This window comes from Podarcis bocagei, assembly GCF_964188305.1.
Source record: "Podarcis bocagei genome assembly, chromosome: 11".
In the NCBI taxonomy this organism is placed as follows: domain Eukaryota; kingdom Metazoa; phylum Chordata; class Lepidosauria; order Squamata; family Lacertidae; genus Podarcis; species Podarcis bocagei.
Window position 1 is genome coordinate 65,868,000 of NC_138136.1, and position 10,170 is coordinate 65,878,169.

Consider the following 10,170-nt stretch of genomic DNA (forward strand, 5'->3'; position numbering starts at 1 on the left):
TTAAGACAGGCTTTGTGAAGGAAAAGACAATGGGGAGGCTTTTCCATTTTCCTTGACCTTGCAGAGAAAATATTTGGTCAGTCTGGAAGCCAAAATGTCTCCAGGACTGCCCTCCTGGGCTGCCTCAGACATGTGGCCCATACATTTATGTATGTGTTTGCCTGGCAAATCCATGAACATTTTATATATATATATATATATATATATATATATATATATATATATATATATATATATATATATGTAGGTTTTGGTGTCTTCGGGTGTCTTCCCGTGTAAGAGTTGGGGTGTCTAGGCGACGTTTCGACGAGGTCTCACTCGTCATCTTCAGGCTGGTGCTTTCGGCTTCTTGTTACTAGAACAGAGCAGGATCTCAGTGTTTGAGTTCCTATAAATACTGTTGAGGGGGTGTGGTGTATAGCCTCCAACGTTCTGGGCAGAGAGGAAGTTCCTAGGTTAATGTGCCTTTTCTTCTTTTGTTCATTAATTACTTGAGGGATATCTTGAGTGATTACTTGAGTGATATTCTGAGTACCACTTAGGAGGGTCATTAGGTGTGGATTAGTTGCTAAAGCTTTCGTGTCTTGACCTCTTGACCTTGTAAAGAGTTTTTCTGAGAAGATGGCTGTACTGCACTTAGTTGTGCTCTGGCTTGGCTTCGTGTATAGGGGCGAGCTGTGGTTTTGTGCCCTGTGCCAGCCAGATCTGTGTAGGGATTGCAGGGGGGTGCAGCATCCGGAGGTGCCACTATGGTTTGGCTACTGGATGGTGTCTGTAATTTATCTGTGGAGAGGGTCTGGGTTTGGGTCTGGTGTGGTTGATTGGAGATGGCGTTCTGTGTGCCTCTGGTTCTGGTGTCGGTTTTTGTGGGGTCTACTCTACGGTCTCCCCAAGATACACAAAGAAGGAACACCACTCAGACCAATAGTCAGCTCCATAGGCTCACCTCTACAAAATCTCGCTAAATTTCTCGCTAAGCAACTTCAGCCCTATGCAGAATCTATCGCTTCACACGTTACAAACTCCTTCCAGTTCATAGAAACAATAAAGAAGCAAAACCTACATCCCGATGACCTACTTGTGAGCTTCGATGTTGTATCTCTCTTCACACAAGTGCCCATTAATGAAGCCTTGACAGCCATTCAAAACAAATACAATCCCCCCGAATACATCCTGGACCTGACCAACCACTGCCTAACCAACACGTACTTCATCCACAATGGACAAAGATACAAACAGATAGAAGGAGCACCTATGGGATCACCCCTCTCACCGGTCATCGCAAATCTGTACATGGAACACTTTGAAACCAATGCTTTAGACAAGTCAGAACACAAACCCAAACTTTGGCTCAGATATGTTGACGACACCTTTGTAATTTGGCCACACGGGAAGGAAAAACTAGATAGCTTCCTCACACATCTCAACAGCCTACACCCCAAAATACAATTCACTATGGAAATAGAAGCCTACAACCAACTTCCCTTCCTTGACGTCCTAATCTACAAAAAACCTGATGGCTCCCTAGGACACACTATCTACCGGAAAAAAACACACACCAACCGCTACTTACATGCACAATCACACCACCACCCTGCACAAATAAACTCCGTAGCCAAGACTCTCATCTCCAGAACCAAACGCCTGGCTGACAAAGACCACTTGACAACTGAGTTACAGAATCTCTCAAATGTGTTAATCGCCAACGGATACCAGCAAAACAGGGTTACGAAGCTAATCCAAAAAGAAACACCCCCCAAAAACCAAGACACAGAAGAAAACAATGGCATGGCCCTCCTTCCTTATATCAAGGGCACTACAGATAAAATTAGCAAAATCCTCCATAAACACAATATCAAAACAGCCTTTTGCACCAACCAAAAAATAGCCAATATCCTCAGAAACCCAAAAGATAAAATCCAGTTAGAAAACCAAGGGGTCTATGAAATACCCTGCAAAGTCTGCCCAGCCACGTACATTGGACAAACAAACAGACGAATAAATGCACGTATCGCAGAACACAAGAATGCCGTCAAAAAAGAAGAAAAAACTTCCTCTCTTTACCAACACATGAAAGAAACAGGACACGAAATTAATTTTGCAGATTCCAAATTGCTCTTTAACATGGAACATCACCACAAGAGAATAATCATGGAAGCCATCGAGATAGAGAAACACCCTCACAACATGAACAAGCGTGACGACACGTCCCGCCTGCCAGACATCTGGAAATTAGCCCTCCCCACAAAAACCGACACCAGAACCAGAGGCACACAGAACGCCATCTCCAATCAACCACACCAGACCCAAACCCAGACCCTCTCCACAGATAAATTACAGACACCATCCAGTAGCCAAACCATAGTGGCACCTCCGGATGCTGCACCCCCCTGCAATCCCTACACAGATCTGGCTGGCACAGGGCACAAAACCACAGCTCGCCCCTATACACGAAGCCAAGCCAGAGCACAACTAAGTGCAGTACAGCCATCTTCTCAGAAAAACTCTTTACAAGGTCAAGAGGTCAAGACACGAAAGCTTTAGCAACTAATCCACACCTAATGACCCTCCTAAGTGGTACTCAGAATATCACTCAAGTAATCACTCAAGATATCCCTCAAGTAATTAATGAACAAAAGAAGAAAAGGCACATTAACCTAGGAACTTCCTCTCTGCCCAGAACGTTGGAGGCTATACACCACACCCCCTCAACAGTATTTATAGGAACTCAAACACTGAGATCCTGCTCTGTTCTAGTAACAAGAAGCCGAAAGCACCAGCCTGAAGATGACGAGTGAGACCTCGTCGAAACGTCGCCTAGACACCCCAACTCTTACACGGGAAGACACCCGAAGACACCAAAACCTACATTCCTGTACCCGTGAAAATCTACGAAAGCAAATATATATATATATATATATATATATATATATATATATATATATATATATATATATATATGCAGGTTTTGGTGTCTTCGGGTGTCTTCCCGTGTAAGAGTTGGGGTGTCTAGGCGACGTTTCGACGAGGTCTCACTCGTCATCTTCAGGCTGGTGCTTTCGGCTTCTTGTTACTGGAACAGCCTGAAGATGACGAGTGAGACCTCGTCGAAACGTCGCCTAGACACCCCAACTCTTACACGGGAAGACACCCGAAGACACCAAAACCTGCATTCCTGTACCCGTGAAAATCTACGAAAGCATATATATATATATATATATATATATATATATATATATCCTTAATTTTTTAATTTCACTTCCAAATCTGTGAGGAGGAGGAGGAGGAGGAGGAGGGATCAGCTGCAAGGTGATGCAAAGGATCCCTTTTGCAGATCCAGTGCTCTCTGCATTTCAAACCATCCTCCCTCTCAGGGGTAAGACCTGGAAAAAAGAGCACCACCGAGCAGTCAGTGGAAATCTGCTTCAGCAGAATGCGCAGGAGTGCGTGGGCTCCAGGTTAGCTGCGATGCATCAACACCCACCCACCAGGCCAGATGTTTCCTGGAGTTTCTGGAACATTCTTCTCCGGGGGTTTTGGGCCAGCCTGCGGGAGCCCCTTCCGCTTCTCAATATCTGTGCCAGGAAAAATAACAGGGACGGGGAGACGGGGGGGGGGGGGGAGGAAGAGGGTCTGGAGCTCACTGCTCCCCCAGCCCCAAGAGAGCAGGTTTGAGCTGGGGCCTCCTCCCAAACCAAGCTGAGCTATTCATGCCCCCCAACCCCAAAGAAGCTGTTTGGCAGGGGGCTGCTCAGAGCCCTTGCATGGGATGCTCTGCAGGTGGGACAAGTTGCCGCCCTCCCCACCTGCCTCCCTCCACACAGGCAGGCAGATGCACAGGTAAGACCCCTGGTCCACCGAGCCCAGTTTTGTCTACACTGACCGGCAGCAATGACTCTCCAGGATTTCAGAGCAGCCTCACCATCCCCCCCCCCCCACGGAGGTGCCTTCAGGGATGGAACCTGGGCCTTCTGCAGGTGCTCTATTCTGGAGGGGGGGCTCCTTTCCAGAGAGAAGCGGGTGGGCACACTCTGCCTTGCAAAGACTGGAGGGGGGCTGGGAAGCCCCACAGGTATCTCGGGGGCACACCTAGAAATGGCATCTGCTCAAGATGTCTCTCTAAAGGGTCAAGCACCCATGTTTGAAATTCAGCCTTCTGGGGGTTGCTGGAAAAGACCCCAGTGAGGCTGTGCTGGTGTCCTCCCCCCTGCCAGGCTCCATCTCTCCAGGTGGGGGTGCTCTTGCTGCTGCACCCAAAGCACCCCTCCCGCTCCTTCCTGTGGGAATGTTAAGGAAGGTAGGGAGACGAGATAGTGCTTTGATATGCTCCCTCCTCGCTCACTCCAGTGGGTAAACAGCAGAGCACACTCCCTTTGCAATCTCTCAAAGGACCTGTTGGTGGCATTTTACCATTGCATTGTTGAGAGTGCATTAACTTATGGTCTGTGTGTGTGGTTTGGGAGCTGCACGGTCAGGGGAAAAACAATGCTGTCCAGGGTTGTAAAGACTGCGGAGAGAATAACTGGGTGCACTCTTCCCACCTTGGATCAAATCTATGCTTCCAGGTGCCATAAGAAAGCTGCAGAGATAGTGCAGGATAGTGCGCACCCCGGAAATGATCTCTTTCAGCTTCTGCCTTCTGGAAGAAGGTACAGGGTTATAAAGACTAGGACTAGGCACCTGAGAAACAGTTTCTATCCAAATGCGATTTGGGCTTTAAATGCTGTGTAAGGCAGTCTCTATGGGAGTATATTGTAATTAATTATGGGGCATCAGAGTTTTTAGGGGGTTAACCAGGCTGGGATAGCAGGCTTGTTGGTTTTGAATGTCTGATGTAGATTTTTTTTCAATTTCATTGTTCTGTATGGGACAATGACAATCTTAAAGATTATCGTAATATCGTAAACCTATTGGAAGCAGGTTGATGATTCATTAGAATCCTTTAATTAAGCAATCCAGCCTGGCTTGTTCCTGGTAGGTTTCCCCTTTTATTTCCCTCTTAACATAATAACAGAACTACACAGCCTTCTTTAAAAGTAAGAATAGTGTTTTATTTACATTCAGTTCACAGCAGGAATCTGAAGGCAGGCTTTATCTTGTGTGAGCTACATCTCAGACTTTCTACTTGTGGGCTCCATCCTATGCCCTGGCTAAGAGCCAGGAGAGTCCCAGAGTCGGAGAGAGAGATGGTTGCGTGGGCAGCCCTTTGGTCTGGTCAGCCAGGGTCATCCCCATCGACCTGGTCACACACAAGAGGAGGAAGCTCCAGTCACCTTTCCCTGGGTGTCCATTCCAGGCAACAGGGAAAGGTTGTACTTGACTGCTCTAGTAATAATACCCCCCCCCCCACTTCCCAGGGGCATCCCCTCTGCCAGGTGAGTGGCACTTTCCTGGAGCCCCCTCCCTGGCCGGGAAGGAGAGGCGCTCTCCCGGGACTCTTTCTGAGTCACCACACAGGAAGCACCATCATGCGCTCATTTCCTCGCAGAGCCTGCGAAGCACCTGCTGGAGAGGATTTATGGGGTGCCAGCCGCTCGCCCCTCCTGACACGCGGAGGCGGCTATTTTCCTGCCTGGGCAGCCAGTGCCGGAGCCCAGGGCCCTGAACTCCCGGGGTCTTTCCTGTCACGTCCCACCAATCTCTGGAAGAGGGCAAAGGCCCTGGCCTGGGGGGCAAGGAGGGCATGGCCCGCTTCCACGCAGAGGGTCACAGGGAGCGGAAAGGGAATGGGCATGGCTGCCAGGCTGCTCTGCAAAGCACAGTGCGCTCACAAAGAGGTAGGAATCTTGGGCAGAGGAGAAATAGTTATACCAGGGAATTCTATGGCCTTTTAAACTTGGGGGGTTGGTATTGGGGGTTGTTTTGTTACTATGGATGAAGGGTGGTATAGATATTATTATTATCGTTATTGTTGTTGTTGTCGTTGTTATCCCCCTTACACAGGAGGCAGTGACAGCCACCAACCTAGATGACTTTGTTGCAGTTCAACAGAAGATGGGACACATTCATAGAGGAGAGGGCTATTGGATAAAAATAACAGTAATAATTTATATGCCGCCCTCTGACTGGGTTGCCACAGCTGCTCTGGATGGCTTCCAACAAATATAAAAGCATAATTAAAATTAAAACCTCCCTGTACAGGGCTGCCTTCAGATGTCTTCTAAAAGTCTGGTAGTTGTTTTTCTCTTTGACATCTGATGAGGACGTTCCACAGGGCGGGTGCCACTACCGAGAAGGCCCTCTGCCTGGTTCCCTGTAACTTCACTTCTCTCAGTGTGGAAACCACCAGACCACCAGAAGGCCTCAGCACTGGACCTCAGTGTCCGGGCAGAATGATGGGCGTGGAGACGCTTCTTCAGGTCTACTGGACCAAAGCCTTTTAGGGCTGTAAAGGTCAGCACCAACACTTGTGAAATTGCAATGCTTTGTTATGCTAGACATCTTAAGGCTCCTTTGGAACTCACTGGGAACATTTTCAACGCTGATGGAACAACCGTCAAGTTGTATCTTGTTAAATTTGTTTGCTAGTTCTTCAAATATTAAATAAAAACATTTTTTTAAAAAAAAATCATACCAATCCACTTTTGACTCTGATGGCCAGTTTGACCAGGAGGTATATCAGGCCCCCCAAAATGACCAGAACCCGTCCCCCTAGGCTTTGAAAAGGGGCGCAACATGGGAGGCCTTTAGGCGGCTGGTAGCTCTGAGGCCGGCCCTGTTGAAATCCCAGGGGCTGCTGGAAACCGCAGAATGAGAGGGCACAGCTGGCCCTCCAGTCTGGCCTGAGGACTTCTCAGAAGAGGCATCTGTGGCGACGGCGAGACTGGGGTGCAGGCCTGACCCAGCAACCAAGCTCTTCCTGTGTTCTTGTTGTCTCAGGAGACTCCCCCATTGCCTCTCAAGTTTGCCAAGCTGGACTCCTCACCCCACACTGCCTCTCAGGGAGCCCAAAAGCAGCAGCCTCAGGGGACAGTCAGAAAAGTCTTTGTGGCCTCAGTCTCTGTGGTCGCCCTTGGAGCCACTTGGCGCTTGCCTGCTCCCTTCCGGCCACCCTTGGCGGAGCTGGGGCCCACTTTGCAGAGGCCACCTTGCACATCCAAAAGCCATGCAACTTCCACCACCACCTTTCTCCTAATTTCTCAGGGATGCTTCCTCTCACCTGGCGGGCTCCGACTCAGCTGCTGGGACCACCTCCACCCGACTCGCTGCCCCACAGTGTGTTCTTGCCCCAGGCAGAGCTGGCCCCCCTGCCCTTCCCTCACACAAAGCAGCCAATGGGCAGCTCATTGCAATGGTGCCTCTCCAGCCCAGCAAAGGGCTCCTTCTCCAGCTGCTCCCACCCTCTGGGTCTCAAGGGCCGCAGGAGGTCCAGGCCAGGCCAGGCGGAGGGGGGCAGTAAGAGAATGGTGCTCCTGGGAAGGAGGGAGCCTGGCTCAGCCAACTCCCCAGGGAGCGGCTGCTCCCAGCTGTTGGGGCGAGGAGAGGGGCACCCAGGGAGGCCTCCCCCCCACTGGCCAGGGGGCAGAGTCTTGGGACTGCTCTTGGCCCAGGTGGGCCCTTGGAAGCTGCCCAGCCCCAAAGCGAGCGGTTCTTGGAACCTGCTGGTGTTTGCAGAGAAAACACCCCAAGATTTTGGGCTCCGGAGCCAAGCCCCTTCCATGCCTAAAACAGCACTGGCAGTACTGCCTTGGCATGGGGATCTCTTGGCAGTGCCCGCTGCCAGCCGGAATCCTGCATCCTGTTTGCTTCCTGCGCGGCAGCTGCCAGCCTGGCCCTGGGGGTCGAACAGAGGTTTGCCCTCCTGCTGGGAGCTGCGATGCCCCCTTGCCCAGGGCGCCCACCCAGGGCCCTTGCCTTGCCTTTTTCAAAGGCTGCCTGCAGAGACCAGAGAGGGGCACATGGGGCTGCAAGAGAGCTGGGGGGAGACCCCCCCCACTGCCTCCCTTTCTCCCAGCAGTTCAGCCATGCCAGAGAGGGGCGGCCCTCAAGTGCTATGGGGTAGGGAAGCCCACCTCGTCCTCTGGCATTAAACTCCCAATGGGGGGGGGGGTTGCCCCACCATCTTGCTGCCATTGCTGTGGCAGAGGCTTGGCCACTGGGATGTGCAGTGGAGCAAGGAGTCCAGGAGGGGCCTGGGTGATGCTATGGGGCAGAGAGATAGGGAGGAGGGGGGCAGGAGAGGCAGGAAAGGTGCCAAGCAAGGAGAGGGCAGCCAGGCAGGGAGAGGGTGGGAAGAGAGGAGCCAAGAGGAGCCCCAACAGAGCGACACAAAGCTGCCACGCTGCACCCCCCCAAAAGGGCACAGCCAAGGAATTCAGGCCATAAAATCAGAGTTGGAAGGGACCCCCAAAGGCCATCTAATTCAACCCCCTGCAATGCAGGAATCACAGCTCAAGCAGGGCCGCTCCATCTGTTTAAAGGCCTCCAGTGAAGGAGAGTCACAGAATCCTAGAAGTGTAGAGTTGGAAGGGACCCCGGGGGTCATCCAGTCCACCCCCTGCAATGCATCTCAGCTCAAGCATCCCTGACAGATGGCCGCCCAACCTCTGCTTCTCAACCTCCAGTGAAGGAGACGCCACCATCTCCGGTCGTCTGTTCCACTGTCAAATGGCTTTTACTTCTCAAAAGGAACTGAAATGAGCCGACCAATTATTGTCATCAGGACAGAAGGGAAGCAGACAAGAGATTCTTCCTGAACCAAACATCTGCCAGTGCCGAATGTGGTGGCTATGAAGGGGGCAGCACTGAGAGGCCTTTGCTGGCCCTCAGTTTGGTTCTGGGCTTGATTCCATGCGCTGCCCCCCCAAAAAACCTACTATTATTTTATTTACTAAATTTGTATACCACCATCAGATCACAGGACAGTTCACAACATAAAAATACAAAATGAAAACACAAGATACATAATAAAACAAAAGCAATACGGGCCAATGCTCTCCCTCCCGTGCACATTTCAAAGGCTGCAGAACGTTAACCAGCCCAACGCCTGGCCCAAGATCCATGCCCCTCTGTGCCCGTGGGCGCTGGCTTCCTCAGAGGTGATGTGCAGCTGTGCGCATCTGCATCCCATGCCCCAGAGGAGGAAGCGATGCTGCTGCAAATGGCAGGAGGGGAGAGCGTGGCTCCTGCGCATGAATCCTGCTGGCGGCCTTCCACTGGGAGAAGAGGATGCTGGGCAAGGTGGGCAATGGCCCTGATCCGGCTGAAGTCTCTCCTTACGTCCCCGCCAGGAGGAGGGAGGCCTGGCTGGCTTCTTCCCCCGGTGGTGGAGGGGTCACAGGAGAGTTACCTCGATGCCCCGCAGGGCACCCCCTCTGGGGCTCCCAACTGGAGGCCTTCCCGGAGGGCATGAATCAGCTTTTCGCAGCTTGTTAAAAAATCCCCGTCCCACCTCTTGTTTTCGTGCCTCCGACCAGGAAATGAGCTTTGCCACTTTGCCAGGGAGAGCAGCCGGAGGCCAGGCCCATAAAGCTCCCCTTTATAAGCACCTGTGGGGCAGACATTCCGCAGGGAGACCGAGGCAGGAGGAGAAGCAGCCTAGCTCAGAGACCCACGGGAAGCCCCACGATGTCTGTGAAGGCGAGGCTGGGGGCAGCGGCGGCATTTTGGGCCCCCCTGAGGGGCTGCCTGCTCCTCGCGCTCCTGCTCCAGCTGCCAGGAGCAAGGGCCCTTTGCTACTTCCATGCGCAAGGTGAGGCGGCCGTGGGGGAAACAGGTGGGGGGCCAAGGGGAGGGACAACAGAGAATTGTGGAGGTCACCCCAAAGGTCATCCAGTCCAACCCCACTTCAGCGCAGGAATCTCAACTAAAGCATCTGTGGCAGAGGGTCACCCGACCTCTGCTCAAAAACCCCCAAGGAAGGTTCCTCGGTCAAACAGCTCTTGCCACCAGAAAGTTTCCCTTGCTGTTGAGTCGGAATCTCCTTTCTTGTAACTTGGGTTCGAGTCCTACCATCTAGCACAGGAGAAAACAGTCTTGCTCCATGTGACTGGCCTTGAGAGACTGGAAGATCAGGAACGGCCATCAGGCGCCCTTGGGCGATGCAGCCTTGAGGCTACCTAGGCTAGCACTAATCTTCAAATGTACAGAAATATTGCAAGGAAATGGACTCACTAGCAGGCTTTGAGTAGTGAGCCCTTACAATCAACAAAATCATAGAATCATAGAATC

The 10,170-nt window shown here is 51.6% G+C and overlaps 1 long non-coding RNA gene across 1 annotated transcript; it reads right to left on the reverse strand.

Moving 5' to 3' along the window:
- Positions 1–5,026: 5,026 nt before the first annotated feature.
- LOC308597487 lies at positions 5,027–10,149 on the reverse strand. Its single transcript, XR_014013031.1, has 2 exons — positions 8,060–10,149; positions 5,027–8,020 (listed from the first exon to the last, which is right to left on the reverse strand). It is a non-coding gene; the product is annotated as an uncharacterized lncRNA (long non-coding RNA).
- Positions 10,150–10,170: the final 21 nt, after the last annotated feature.